This window comes from Ranitomeya variabilis, chromosome 5 (genome assembly GCF_051348905.1).
Source record: "Ranitomeya variabilis isolate aRanVar5 chromosome 5, aRanVar5.hap1, whole genome shotgun sequence".
Taxonomy (NCBI): domain Eukaryota; kingdom Metazoa; phylum Chordata; class Amphibia; order Anura; family Dendrobatidae; genus Ranitomeya; species Ranitomeya variabilis.
Genome location: NC_135236.1, coordinates 141204198 through 141218950, shown reverse-complemented (window position 1 = coordinate 141218950; position 14753 = coordinate 141204198).

Genomic DNA, 14753 nt, shown 5'->3' with positions numbered 1-14753 from the left:
CTCAGGCCCTAAACTCCTCATTCTAGGAATTTAGGACCTGAGAATGACGTTGCGGCTTGTGATTGGTCGCGTGGCGGTCACATGAGCGGCACGTGACCAATCAGAAGCCGTGACATCATGGAAGGCCCTAAACGCGCTCATTTTAAGCAAAGAAGGCTGCCGGTTACCAGCGGTGATGTCCAGGGGCCTCCGGAGAGGTGAGTATATCAATATTTTTTATTTTAATTCTTTATTTTACACAGTAATATGGATCCCAGGGCCTGAAGGAGAGTTTCCTCTCCTTCAGACCCTGGGAACCATCAGGATACCTTCCGATACTTGGTGTCCCATTGACTTGTATTGGTATCTTGTATCGGTATCGGCGATATCCAATACTTTTCGGGTATCGGCCGATACTATCCGATACCGATACTTTCAAGTATCGGACGGTATCGCTCAACACTACTTATTAGTATTGCATTAGTACAGATTTACCAAAGGTTACCTTGAAGAAAACATGTAATTTAGCTCCTAACATGACATCAGTCAATGATTAGTATTTGTGGCTTAGTTGCTCAATATAAAGTAGCCCTGTATGCCTCTCTAGTAATCCACTAGTAATTGTCAGGACTCTGAACATTTTGTTTACCTTTTGTGCATTACTGCACTTTTCCAAGATGGCGTCTTTGGTCTCATGTGCTCTGTGTCTTCCTGCTATAAAACTCCACCCCAGCCTTCAGTCTGTGCTAGAGTATTCTGCCTTGCATCCAGCTCCTGACGACTCCCTGGCTTTGCACCTGCACCTGCTCCTGCTCCTGTGAACCTGTGTGGAGATCCTGCTACTCAGCTCTGAGTTTGTGCTGCATACATCAGTTTCCAGTAGGGTTGAGCGACTTTCATTTTTTTAAGATCGAGTAGGGTTTTGGGAAACCCGATTTTGTCCAGAGTCGAGTCGAGTGCAGTCGGCCGATTATCGCTAAAAGTCGGGGATCGACCGAAACACGAAACCCAATGCAAGTCAATGGGGAAGCATAGTCGGCAGTGAGTGGAGGCCAGGAAAACACCTACAGTGCCCATTTTAATGCCAAAAACATCCATTCTTGTTTCTGAAGCTTGCCAATCTTAATTAACTGTATAATAATAGTTGGGCATAGGGAATTGGGGGAAAGTTGTGGGGGGAGTAGGGCTGGCTCAAGTTTTTCGTGGGCCCAGGAAATGCGGACTACGTCACGGCGGTGTTGCAGGGAAAGGTAAGTATTTAAAAGTTGCAAGTGCTGTGATCCTGAGCAAGCAGGGGGGGCCCACTCGTTCGCATTGCCACTGGCACAGGGCCCCTCAAAGTACGGCGGTGTGTTTGCATGGCGGGGGCGCCTCCCACCAGCAGCGACACTTTTGCGTACTCTGAGGGGCCCTGTGCCAGTGACGTCGCCAACGAGTATGCCCCCCCACCTGATGAAGGAACCTGCACTTTCATCTGCACCTTCCTCTTTGTCCCTGTGTAAGGTGGTATAACATGCGGGAAGGGGAACCTTACTTTCAGCAGGGACAGATTCTGGCTGTGTAGAGTACAAGGGGAATGTAGTGGTCTAGGTCAATGTACCAGCAGACTCATTTAGCAGTGGCTGGGCAATGGGCAGGATGAGGAGGAAACAGATATAGGGCCAAAGAATAAAGTAGGCTACATGCAGTTCAAAATTGGTAACAGGACTAAACAGGCGGCATTGCTTTGTTCAGTGGAGTAGCAAACCCAAGAGCAGCAGACACTGTTTCAAGGGCCTAACCACACTAGTAGGCCAAATGCAGTTTAATATCTGATAGTATAGGGCGAAAGCCAGAATGTGGAAGCTCAGCTTTGTTCAGTTGAGGACAACACCAGGGAGGGGCAGACACCTTTAGTAGGCCGGAAAAGCCTATTGCATTTTTTAAAATGGTAATTTGGAGCAGAAGGTTGAAGCTCAGCTTTATTTAGTTGAGGGCAACACCAGGGAGGGGCAGAAGCCGTTAGTAGGCCCTAACCACCATTTTTTTTTTTTTTAAAACCACTTAATGAGAGCCGGAAGGTTGAAGCTCAGCTTTATTTAGTTGAGGACAACACCAGGGAGGGGCAGAAGCCGTTAGTAGGCCCTAACCACCATTTTTTTTTTAAAACCACTTAATGAGAGCCGGAAGGTTGAAGCTCAGCTTTATTTAGTTGAGGACAACACCAGGGAGGGGCAGAAGCCGTTAGTAGGCCCTAACCACCATTTTTTTTTTTTTTAAAACCACTTAATGAGAGCCGGAAGGTTGAAGCTCAGCTTTATTTAGTTGAGGACAACACCAGGGAGGGGCAGAAGCCGTTAGTAGGCCCTAACCACCATTTTTTTTTTAAAACCACTTAATGAGAGCCGGAAGGTTGAAGCTCAGCTTTATTTAGTTGAGGACAACACCAGGGAGGGGCAGAAGCCGTTAGTAGGCCCTAACCACCATTTTTTTTTTTTTTAAAACCACTTAATGAGAGCCGGAAGGTTGAAGCTCAGCTTTATTTAGTTGAGGACAACACCAGGGAGGGGCAGAAGCCGTTAGTAGGCCCTAACCACCATTTTTTTTTTAAAACCACTTAATGAGAGCCGGAAGGTTGAAGCTCAGCTTTATTTAGTTGAGGACAACACCAGGGAGGGGCAGAAGCCGTTAGTAGGCCCTAACCACCATTTTTTTTTTAAAACCACTTAATGAGAGCCGGAAGGTTGAAGCTCAGCTTTATTTAGTTGAGGACAACACCAGGGAGGGGCAGAAGCCGTTAGTAGGCCCTAACCACCATTTTTTTTTTTAAAACCACATAATGAGAGCCGGAAGGTTGAAGCTCAGCTTTATTTAGTTGAGGACAACACCAGGGAGGGGCAGAAGCCGTTAGTAGGCCCTAACCACCATTTTTTTTTTTAAAACCACATAATGAGAGCCGGAAGGTTGAAGCTCAGCTTTATTTAGTTGAGGACAACACCAGGGAGGGGCAGAAGCCGTTAGTAGGCCCTAACCACCATTTTTTTTTTAAAACCACTTAATGAGAGCCGGAAGGTTGAAGCTCAGCTTTATTTAGTTGAGGACAACACCAGGGAGGGGCAGAAGCCGTTAGTAGGCCCTAACCACCATTTTTTTTTTTTTTAAAACCACTTAATGAGAGCCGGAAGGTTGAAGCTCAGCTTTATTTAGTTGAGGACAACACCAGGGAGGGGCAGAAGCCGTTAGTAGGCCCTAACCACCATTTTTTTTTTAAAACCACTTAATGAGAGCCGGAAGGTTGAAGCTCAGCTTTATTTAGTTGAGGACAACACCAGGGAGGGGCAGAAGCCGTTAGTAGGCCCTAACCACCATTTTTTTTTTAAAACCACTTAATGAGAGCCGGAAGGTTGAAGCTCAGCTTTATTTAGTTGAGGACAACACCAGGGAGGGGCAGAAGCCGTTAGTAGGCCCTAACCACCATTTTTTTTTTTAAAACCACATAATGAGAGCCGGAAGGTTGAAGCTCAGCTTTATTTAGTTGAGGACAACACCAGGGAGGGGCAGAAGCCGTTAGTAGGCCCTAACCACCATTTTTTTTTTTAAAACCACATAATGAGAGCCGGAAGGTTGAAGCTCAGCTTTATTTAGTTGAGGACAACACCAGGGAGGGGCAGAAGCCGTTAGTAGGCCCTAACCACCATTTTTTTTTTAAAACCACTTAATGAGAGCCGGAAGGTTGAAGCTCAGCTTTATTTAGTTGAGGACAACACCAGGGAGGGGCAGAAGCCGTTAGTAGGCCCTAACCACCATTTTTTTTTTTTTTAAAACCACTTAATGAGAGCCGGAAGGTTGAAGCTCAGCTTTATTTAGTTGAGGACAACACCAGGGAGGGGCAGAAGCCGTTAGTAGGCCCTAACCACCATTTTTTTTTTAAAACCACTTAATGAGAGCCGGAAGGTTGAAGCTCAGCTTTATTTAGTTGAGGACAACACCAGGGAGGGGCAGAAGCCGTTAGTAGGCCCTAACCACCATTTTTTTTTTTAAAACCACATAATGAGAGCCGGAAGGTTGAAGCTCAGCTTTATTTAGTTGAGGGCAACACCAGGGAGGGGCAGAAGCCGTTAGTAGGCCCTAACCAAAGTTGAAGGCCAAATGCAGTTTAATTTCTGATACTATAGGCCGAAAGCCAGAAGGTGGAAGTTCCGATTTAGACAGTGGAGGACAATTTGAATTAGGGACTGCAGACAGACTTAGTAGGCTGTCCCCTGTGGACCATGCATCCACCACATTAACCCATTGCGCCGTAATGGACACGTAATCTTCCGTGGCCATGCCTACAGGTCCATGCGTCTGTTGTCAGGTGCACCTTTGTACTCACAGATTGCCAGAGTGCATGGACAATGCGGTCTTCTACATGCTGGTGGAGGGTTGGGATGGCTTTTCTCGCAAAAGAAGTGTCGACTGGTTAGCTTGTAGCGTGGTACAGCGTAGTCCATCATGGCCTTATTAATAGTAAATAAAATATATAACTAGGCTCTATGAACTTTTAAATAGGTTCCAGGGGTACACGGGCAGCATTGGTGTGGTCAGTGGAGGAGTATTGCAAGTAGGGGCTGCAGACAGGCTATCAAAGGCCTAAAATAACAAACAGTAGGCAGTCATGGCAGTTTTACATCGGTTACATGGATACACAGGCAGGCACTCCAGGCAGCATTGTGCTCAGTGGAGGAGTATTGCAAGTAGGGGCCGCAGACAGGCTATCAAAGGCCTAAAATAACAAACAGTAGGCAGTCATGGCAGTTTTACATCGGTTACATGGATACACAGGCAGGCACTCCAGGCAGCATTGTGGTCAGTGGAGGAGTATTGCAAGTAGGGGCCGCAGACAGGCTATCAAAGGCCTAAAATAACAAACAGTAGGCAGTCATGGCAGTTTTACATCGGTTACATGGATACACAGGCAGCTAGGTGGTGAGTGGAGGAGTATTTAAAGTAAGGACCGCAGACAGGCTATCAAAGGCCTAACATAACAAACAATAGGCTCATGGCAGTTTTACAGCGGTTACATGGATACACGGGCAGGCAGCTTGGTGGTGAGTGGAGGAGTATTTAAAGTATGGACCGCAGACAGGCTTCGAAGGCCTAACACAATAAAATGGGCTGGCTGTAGGCACTTTAAAATTGGTTCCAGGGGTACACGGGCAGCAGTGGTCTGGTCAGTGGAGGCCTAGTGGAAGTATGGACCGCAGACAGGCTTCGAAGGCCTAACACAATAAAATGGGCTGGCTGTAGGCACTTTAAAATTGGTTCCAGGGGTACACGGGCAGCAGTGGTCTGGTCAGTGGAGGCCTAGTGGAAGTATGGACCGCAGACAGGCTTCGAAGGCCTAACACAATAAAATGGGCTGGCTGTAGGCACTTTAAAATTGGTTCCAGGGGTACACGGGCAGCAGTGGTCTGGTCAGTGGAGGACTAGTGGAAGTATGGACCGCAGACAGGCTTCGAAGGCCTAACACAATAAAATGGGCTGGCTGTAGGCACTTTAAAATTGGTTCCAGGGGTACACGGGCAGCAGTGGTCTGGTCAGTGGAGGCCTAGTGGAAGTATGGACCGCAGACAGGCTTCGAAGGCCTAACACAATAAAATGGGCTGACTGTAGGCACTTTAAAATTGGTTCCAGGGGTACACGGGCAGCAGTGGTCTGGTCAGTGGAGGACTAGTGGAAGTATGGACCGCAGACAGGCTTCGAAGGCCTAACACAATAAAATGGGCTGGCTGTAGGCACTTTAAAATTGGTTCCAGGGGTACACGGGCAGCAGTGGTCTGGTCAGTGGAGGCCTAGTGGAAGGAGGGACCGCAGACAGGCTTCGAAGGCCTAACACAATAAAATGGGCTGGCTGTAGGCACTTTAAAATTGGTTCCAGGGGTACACGGGCAGCAGTGGTCTGGTCAGTGGAGGACTAGTGGAAGGAGGGAGCGCAGAAAGGCTTCAAAGGCCTAAAATAACAAACAATAGGCTCATGGCAGTTTTACAGCGGTTACATGGATACACGGGCAGGCAGCTTGGTGGTCAGTGGAGGAGTAGGGACCGCAGACAGGCTATCAAAGGCCTAAAATAACAAACAATAGGCTCATGGCAGTTTTACAGCGGTTACATGGATACACGGGCAGGCAGCTTGGTGCTGAGTGGAGGAGTAGTGCAAGGAGTGTCTGTCCCAGTACTCCCAAAATATAAATAGATGTTAATGTCTCGCAAAACAACCAAAACAAAAAAAAAGATGGCATACTTAGGTACAGGGGTGGGCTCATCTGCTGTGTTTCTGACATAGTAATTTGGCAGTAACTATTTAATGGTGCCAATATAGGACACAGACACAGACTACTTTAAGTTGCATCATAGATGTCTACAAATTTGTATTGTCAGTGCCAGACATTGAATGATGTCAGCGAATAGACTAAAGATTGGTGGAGCTGTGCGACATAATTTTGCACGTAGTAGAGCCCAGTTTGAGCTGGGGTAGGGGGGAACTCTCTTGAGGCCGGCGGGACCGCCCCAGGGCCACTCATGTTACAACGGTGTGTCTGACGTTGGGTGCGCACCACCACCGCCAGAGACACTACATTGTACTATGAGGGACCCAGTAGCAATGCCGTCAACCAAAAGCGAGCACACCCACCTCTTCAGACAAACAGCAGTCTCACGGGTGCTTGCGCCAAGTCGCGATACCACGGCCCCGTGTGGGGAGTTTGGCCATTTAGGGAGGTGTAAACATGTCGTATGCTGTACAATCTGCAGCAGCAAATTAGACATTAGAAAAGTAATTCACAGGCAAGAGCTTTTCATAGGAAAGCTAGGTGTCGGCCGGGCAAGGTGGGGCAAAAGATTTTGAAATCCAGTTGTGGTTCATTTTAATGAATGTTAGATCGTCAACATTTTGGGTAGCCAGACGAGTCCTTTTTTCGGTTAATATTGACCCTGCAGCACTGAATACTCTTTCTGATAGGACACTTGCTGCCGGGCAAGCAAGCTCCTGCAATGCATATTCTGCCAATTCTGGCCAGGTGTCTAATTTGGAGGCCCAGTAATCAAATGGGAATGACGGTTGAGGGAGAACATCGATAAGGGATGAAAAATAGTTAGTAACCATACTGGACAAATGTTGTCTCCTGTCACTTTCAATTGATGCAGCAGTACCTGTCCTGTCTGCGGTCATAGCAAAATCACTCCACAACCTGGTCAGAAAACCCCTCTGTCCAACGCCACTTCTGATGTGTGCACCCCTAACACTCCTAGTCTGCTGCCCCCTGGAGCTCGTGTGAGAACGATCACGTGCGCTGTGTGCTGGGAATGCCTGAAGCAAACGGTCAACAAGAGTTGATTGTTTGGTTGCTAATATTAGTTCCAAGTTCTCATGTGGCATAATATTTTGCAATTTGCCTTTATAGCGTGGATCAAGGAGGCAGGCCAACCAGTAATCGTCATCGTTCATCATTTTCGTAATGCGTGTGTCCCTTTGTAGGATACGTAAGGCATAATCCGCCATGTGGGCCAAAGTTCCACTTGTCAAATCTCCGGTTGTGATTGGTTGAGGGGCAGTTGCAGGCTAATCTACGTCACTTGTGTCCCTCAAAAAACCAGAACCCGGCCGTGACACGCAACCAATTTCCTGTGCCCCCGTGAAAGTTTCCGCATTAAAAATATACTCATCCCCATCATCCTCCTCGTCCTCCACCTCCTCTTCGCCCGCTACCTCGTCCTGTACACTGCCCTGACCAGACAATGGCTGACTGTCATCAAGGCTTCCCTCTTCCTCTGGTGCAGACGCCTGCTCCTTTATGTGCGTCAAACTTTGCATCAGCAGACGCATTAGGGGGATGCTCATGCTTATTACGGCGTTGTCTGCACTAACCAGCCGTGTGCATTCCTCAAAACACTGAAGGACTTGACACATGTCTTGTATCTTCGACCACTGCACACCTGACAACTCCATGTCTGCCATCCTACTGCCTGCCCGTGTATCCTCCCACAAATAAATAACAGCACGCCTCTGTTCGCACAGTCTCTGAAGCATGTGCAGTGTTGAGTTCCACCTTGTTGCAACGTCTATGATTAGGCGATGCTGGGGAAGGTTCAAAGACCGCTGATAGGTCTGCATACGGCTGGCGTGTACAGGCGAACGTCGGATATGTGAGCAAAGTGCACGCACTTTGAGGAGCAGGTCGGAGAACCCAGGATAAGTTTTCAATAAGCACTGCACCACCAGGTTTAAGGTGTGAGCCAGGCAAGGAATGTGTTTCAGTTGGGAAAGGGAGATGGCAGCCATGAAATTCCTTCCGTTATCACTCACTACCTTGCCTGCCTCAAGATCTACTGTGCCCAGCCACGACTGCGTTTCTTGTTGCAAGAACTCGGACAGAACTTCCGCGGTGTGTCTGTTGTCGCCCAAACACTTCATAGCCAATACAGCCTGCTGACGCTTGGCAGTAGCTGGCCCATAATGGGACAACTGGTGTGCAACAGTGTCATCTGCCGATGGAGTGGTTGGCCGACTGCGTTCTGTGGAAGAGCTGTAGCTTCTGCAGGAGGACGAGGAGGAGGAGGAGGGGGTGCGAACGCCTACAGCCAACTGTTTCCTAGACCGTGGGCTAGGCACAACTGTCCCTAAATTGATGTCGCCTGTGGACCCTGCATCCACCACATTCACCCAGTGTGCCGTGATGGACACATAACGTCCCTGGCCATGCCTACTGGTCCATGCATCTGTAGTCAGGTGCACCTTTGTACTCACAGATTGCCTGAGTGCATGGACGATGCGCTGTTTAACATGCTGGTGCAGGGCTGGGATGGCTTTTCTGGAAAAAAAGTGTCGACTGGGTAGCTCGTATCGTGGTTCAGCGTACTCCATCAGGGCTTTGAAAGCTTCGCTTTCAACTAACCGGTAGGGCATCATCTCTAACGAGATTAGTCTAGCTATGTGGGCGTTAAAACCCTGTGTACGCGGATGCGAGGATAAGTACTTCCTTTTTCTAACCAGAGTCTCATGTAGGGTGAGCTGGACTGGAGAGCTGTAGATCGTGGAACTTTCGGGTGTGCCGGTGGACATGGCAGACTGAGAGACGGTTGGAGACGGTATTGTTTCCGCCGGTGCCCTACATGCAATATTTCCTCCTACAAAACTGGTGATTCCCTGACCCTGACTGCTTTTGGCTGGCAAAGAAACCTGCACAGATACTGCCGGTGGTGCGGAAAATGGTGGCCTTACAGTGACGGAAGGGATGTTGCGTTGCTGACTAGCTTCATTGGCCGAGGGTGCTACAACCTTGAGGGACGTTTGGTAGTTAGTCCAGGCTTGAGAATGCATGGTGGTTAAGTGTCTATGCATGCAACTAGTATTTAGACTTTTCAGATTCTGACCTCTGCTTAAGCTAGTTGAACATTTTTGACAGATGACTTTGCGCTGATCAGTTGGATGTTGTTTAAAAAAATGCCAGACTGCACTCTTCCTAGACTCTGATCCCTTTTCAGGGATTGCAGACTGAGCTTTAACCGGATGGCAACGCTGTGCTCCAACAGGTTTTGGCTTTGACACGCGTTTTGGTCCAGATACGGGCCCGGCAGATGGAACCTGTTGCGATGTTGATGCCTGCTGCGGCCCCTCCTCCACCTCCGCTTCTGAACTACTGCCGCCTGCACCCTGTTCCCCCAATGGCTGCCAATCGGGGTCAATAACTGGGTCATCTATTACCTCCTCTTCGAGCTCGTGTGCAACTTCGTCTGTGTCACTGTGTCGGTCGGTGGTATAGCGTTCGTGGCGGGGCAACATAGTCTCATCAGGGTCTGATTGTGGATCTGTACCCTGAGAGGGCAATGTGGTGGTCTGAGTCAAAGGAGCAGCATAGTACTCTGGCTGTGGCTGTGCATCAGTGCACTCCATGTCAGAATATACTTGTAATGGGCATGGCCTGTTAAATGTTTCACTTTCTAAGCCAGGGACGGTATGTGTAAAGAGCTCCATGGAGTGACCCGTTGTGTCGCCTGCTGCATCCTTCTCTCTTGTTGTAGTTTTTGCTGAGGAGGACAAGGAAGCGACTTGTCCCTGACCGTGAACATCCACAAGCGACGCGCTGCTTTTACATTTACCAGTTTCGGAAGAGGAGGCAAAAGAGCTAGAGGCTGAGTCTGCAATGTAAGCCAAAACTTGCTGTTGCTGCTCCGCCTTTAAAAGCGGTTTTCCTACTCCCAGAAAAGAGAGCGTTCGAGGCCTTGTGTAGCCTGACGACGAAACTGGCTCCACAGCTCCAGACTTAGGTGGAATATTTTTATCCCCACGACCACCTGATGCTCCACTACCACTACCATCATTACCAGCTGACAATGAACGCCCACGACGACCTCTTGCACCAGACTTCCTCATTGTTTTAAAATCTTAACCAAAGTAACTTTATTTGTTGCTATCAAACAACTTACACGGTGAGCTATAACTTCAGTATGATTTCAATATCCCTTAACAGGTTGGTGAGACCACAAGGAAAATCAGGCACAATGTTACACACTCTGTTTTCTGTGGCACAAAATCACAGAGATGACACACACGCAGGACTGTCACTCAAGCACTAATGTCAATATTAATCTCCCACCTAATTTATTTATTTTTTTTTCTCAGGGAGACTTTAGAAACCAAATAATATTAAAAAAAAAAAAAAAAAAGGCTTTCTATGGCCCACAATTAGAGAGAGAGAGGTGGCACAACCAGGAGTCAAGACTGGCGCACAAGCTGAAAGGGCAATATTACTCTCCCACTGTTTTTTATGTTTTTTTTGTTTTTTTCAGGGAGACTTTAGAAACCAAATAATATTAAAAAAACCAAAAAAAAAAAAGGCTTTCTATGGCCCACTGAATGAGAGGGAGAGAGGTGGCACACCCAGGAGTCAAGACTGGCACACAAGCTGAAAGGGCAATATTACTCTCCCACTGTTTTTTTAGGTTTTTTTTGTTTTTTCAGGGAGACTTTAGAAACCCAATAATATTTAAAAAAAAAAATAAATAGGCTTTCTATGGCCCACTGAATGAGAGGGAGAGAGGTGACACACCCAGGAGTCAAGACTGGCACACAAGCTGAAAGGGCAATATTACTCTCCCACTGTTTTTTTAGGTTTTTTTTTTTTTTTCAGGGAGAATTAGAAACCAAATAATATTAAAAAAAAAAAAAAATAGGCTTTCTATGGCCCACTGAATGAAAGGGAGAGAGGTGGCACACCCAGGAGTCAAGACTGGCACACAAGCTGAAAGGGCAATATTACTCTCCCACTGTTTTTTTATGTATTTTTTGTTTTTTCAGGGAGACTTTAGAAACCCAATAATATTTAAAAAAAAAAATAAATAGGCTTTCTATGGCCCACTGAATGAGAGGGAGAGAGGTGGCACACCCAGGAGTCAAGACTGGCACACAAGCTGAAAGGGCAATATTACTCTCCCACTGTTTTTTTAGGTTTTTTTTTTTTTTTCAGGGAGAATTAGAAACCAAATAATATTAAAAAAAAAAAAAATAGGCTTTCTATGGCCCACTGAATGAAAGGGAGAGAGGTGGCACACCCAGGAGTCAAGACTGGCACACAAGCTGAAAGGGCAATATTACTCTCCCACTGTTTTTTTATGTATTTTTTGTTTTTTCAGGGAGACTTTAGAAACCCAATAATATTTAAAAAAAAAAATAAATAGGCTTTCTATGGCCCACTGAATGAGAGGGAGAGAGGTGGCACACCCAGGAGTCAAGACTGGCACACAAGCTGAAAGGGCAATATTACTCTCCCACTGTTTTTTTAGGTTTTTTTTTTTTTTTCAGGGAGAATTAGAAACCAAATAATATTAAAAAAAAAAAAAATAGGCTTTCTATGGCCCACTGAATGAAAGGGAGAGAGGTGGCACACCCAGGAGTCAAGACTGGCACACAAGCTGAAAGGGCAATATTACTCTCCCACTGTTTTTTTATGTATTTTTTGTTTTTTCAGGGAGACTTTAGAAACCCAATAATATTTAAAAAAAAAAATAAATAGGCTTTCTATGGCCCACTGAATGAGAGGGAGAGAGGTGGCACACCCAGGAGTCAAGACTGGCACACAAGCTGAAAGGGCAATATTACTCTCCCACTGTTTTTTTAGGTTTTTTTTTTTTTTCAGGGAGACTTTAGAAACCAAATAATATTAAAAAAAAAAAAAAAAAAAAAAAAATAGGCTTGCTATAGCCCACTGAATGAGAGATAGCACACACAGCAGTGGCACACAAGCCCTGACTGAGGCCAATATTTTTCTCCCACTGATTGATGTAGTGTTTTTGTGTTGAGGTAGAATTTAGAACACAAATCACGGAAAAAATAAATAGGCTTTCTATGGCCCACTGAATGAAAGGGAGAGAGGTGGCACACCCAGGAGTCAAGACTGGCACACAAGCTGAAAGGGCAATATTACTCTCCCACTGTTTTTTTATGTATTTTTTGTTTTTTCAGGGAGACTTTAGAAACCCAATAATATTTAAAAAAAAAAAAAAAGGCTTTCTATGGCCCACAATTAGAGAGAGAGAGGTGGCACAACCAGGAGTCAAGACTGGCGCACAAGCTGAAAGGGCAATATTACTCTCCCACTGTTTTTTATGTTTTTTTTGTTTTTTTCAGGGAGACTTTAGAAACCAAATAATATTAAAAAAACCAAAAAAAAAAAAGGCTTTCTATGGCCCACTGAATGAGAGGGAGAGAGGTGGCACACCCAGGAGTCAAGACTGGCACACAAGCTGAAAGGGCAATATTACTCTCCCACTGTTTTTTTATGTATTTTTTGTTTTTTTCAGGGAGACTTTAGAAACCCAATAATATTTAAAAAAAAAAATAAATAGGCTTTCTATGGCCCACTGAATGAAAGGGAGAGAGGTGGCACACCCAGGAGTCAAGACTGGCACACAAGCTGAAAGGGCAATATTACTCTCCCACTGTTTTTTTATGTATTTTTTGTTTTTTTCAGGGAGACTTTAGAAACCCAATAATATTTAAAAAAAAAAATAAATAGGCTTTCTATGGCCCACTGAATGAGAGGGAGAGAGGTGGCACACCCAGGAGTCAAGACTGGCACACAAGCTGAAAGGGCAATATTACTCTCCCACTGTTTTTTTAGGTTTTTTTTTTTTTTCAGGGAGACTTTTGAAACCAAATAATATTAAAAAAAAAAAAAAAAAAAAAAAATATAGGCTTGCTATAGCCCACTGAATGAGAGATAGCGCACACACAGCAGTGGCACACAAGCCCTGACTGAGGCCAATATTTTTCTCCCACTGATTGATGTAGTGTTTCTGTGTTGAGGTAGATTTTAGAACACAAATCACGGAAAAAATAAATAGGCTTTCTATGGCCCACTCAGTGAGAGATGGCACACACAGGGATGGCACTGTAGCAGAAATGCCAATCTTAATCTCCCACAAAAAAAAAACAAAAAAAAAAAAAAAACTGTCCTACAATTACTATCTCCCTGCAGTAATGTAAGCCAGGTATGGCAGGCAGCAATAGGAGTGGACTGATGCACAAATTAAATAAAAAGTGTGGACAAACAAAAAAGATAGCTGTGCAGAAAGGAAGGAACAAGAGGATATGTGCTTTGAAAAAAGCAGTTGGTTTCCACAGTGGCGTACACACAGCAATACAGCTATCACGGAGCCTTCTAGGGCAGCCCAATGAGCTACAGCGCTGAGGGGAAAAAAAAAAAAAAATAGCTTCCACTGTTCCTGCACACCGAAGGTGGTGTTGGACAGTGGAAATCGCTGCAGCACAAGCGGTTTGGTGGTTAGTGGACCCTGCCTAACGCTCTCCCTGCTTCTGATGAAGCGGCAGCAACCTGTCCCTAAGCTCAGATCAGCAGCAGTAAGATGGCGGTCGGCGGGAACGCCCCTTTATAGCCCCTGTGACGCCGCAGACAGCAAGCCAATCACTGCAATGCCCTTCTCTAAGATGGTGGGGACCAGGATCTATGTCATCACGCTGCCCACACTCTGCGTTCACCTTCATTGGCTGAGAAATGGCGCTTTTCGCGTCATTGAAACGCGACTTTGGCGCGAAAGTCGCGTACCGCATGGCCGACAAGCACAGGGGTCGGATCGGGTTTCATGAGACGCCGACTTAGCCAAAAGTCGGCGACTTTTGAAAATGATCGACCCGTTTCGCTCAACCCTAGTTTCCAGTAATCCTCCATCTGGCTGCTTGTGTTTGTTTCCATCTGCATTTGCTGGACATGTAAGCTGTTGCTGCTCTGCTTAAACCTGAGACTTTTACCCAGGCCTCCCTGGTTGTGCTAAGATATTATTTGAACTGCCTTATAAGCATATCTATCTGTGTTTGGACTACCATGGACTTATTCGTGTCAAGTATCCTCAAGAATAATTGTGCTTCATAGACTTTCTGCGTGATTGCATTTTCCTCTGAAGTTTCCTATAGACTGTTAAGCTGCGTATAATATTTACACCAAGTGTTGTGGACTTGAGTTTCTCTCTGCACCTGTTTGAATCACCGTGTGATAATATAGACTTTACCACTTATAGAACTGTGTCCTGTAGTTGTCTTGTTCCATGCAAAGAGTCTCCTGAGCTATCCCCTATAATTATTACAGTATACTCTAGCCTCAAAAGAGGAGACTGCAGGAACAATGACTGCAGAGAGCAGATTAGAGCAGGTGTTTTCCATAATTAGATCACTGCAGAAAGATGTGGAAGGTCTGCAAAAGAAGTTTGGAAGCTTTGAACACAATCAACAAGTGTTTGTTTTC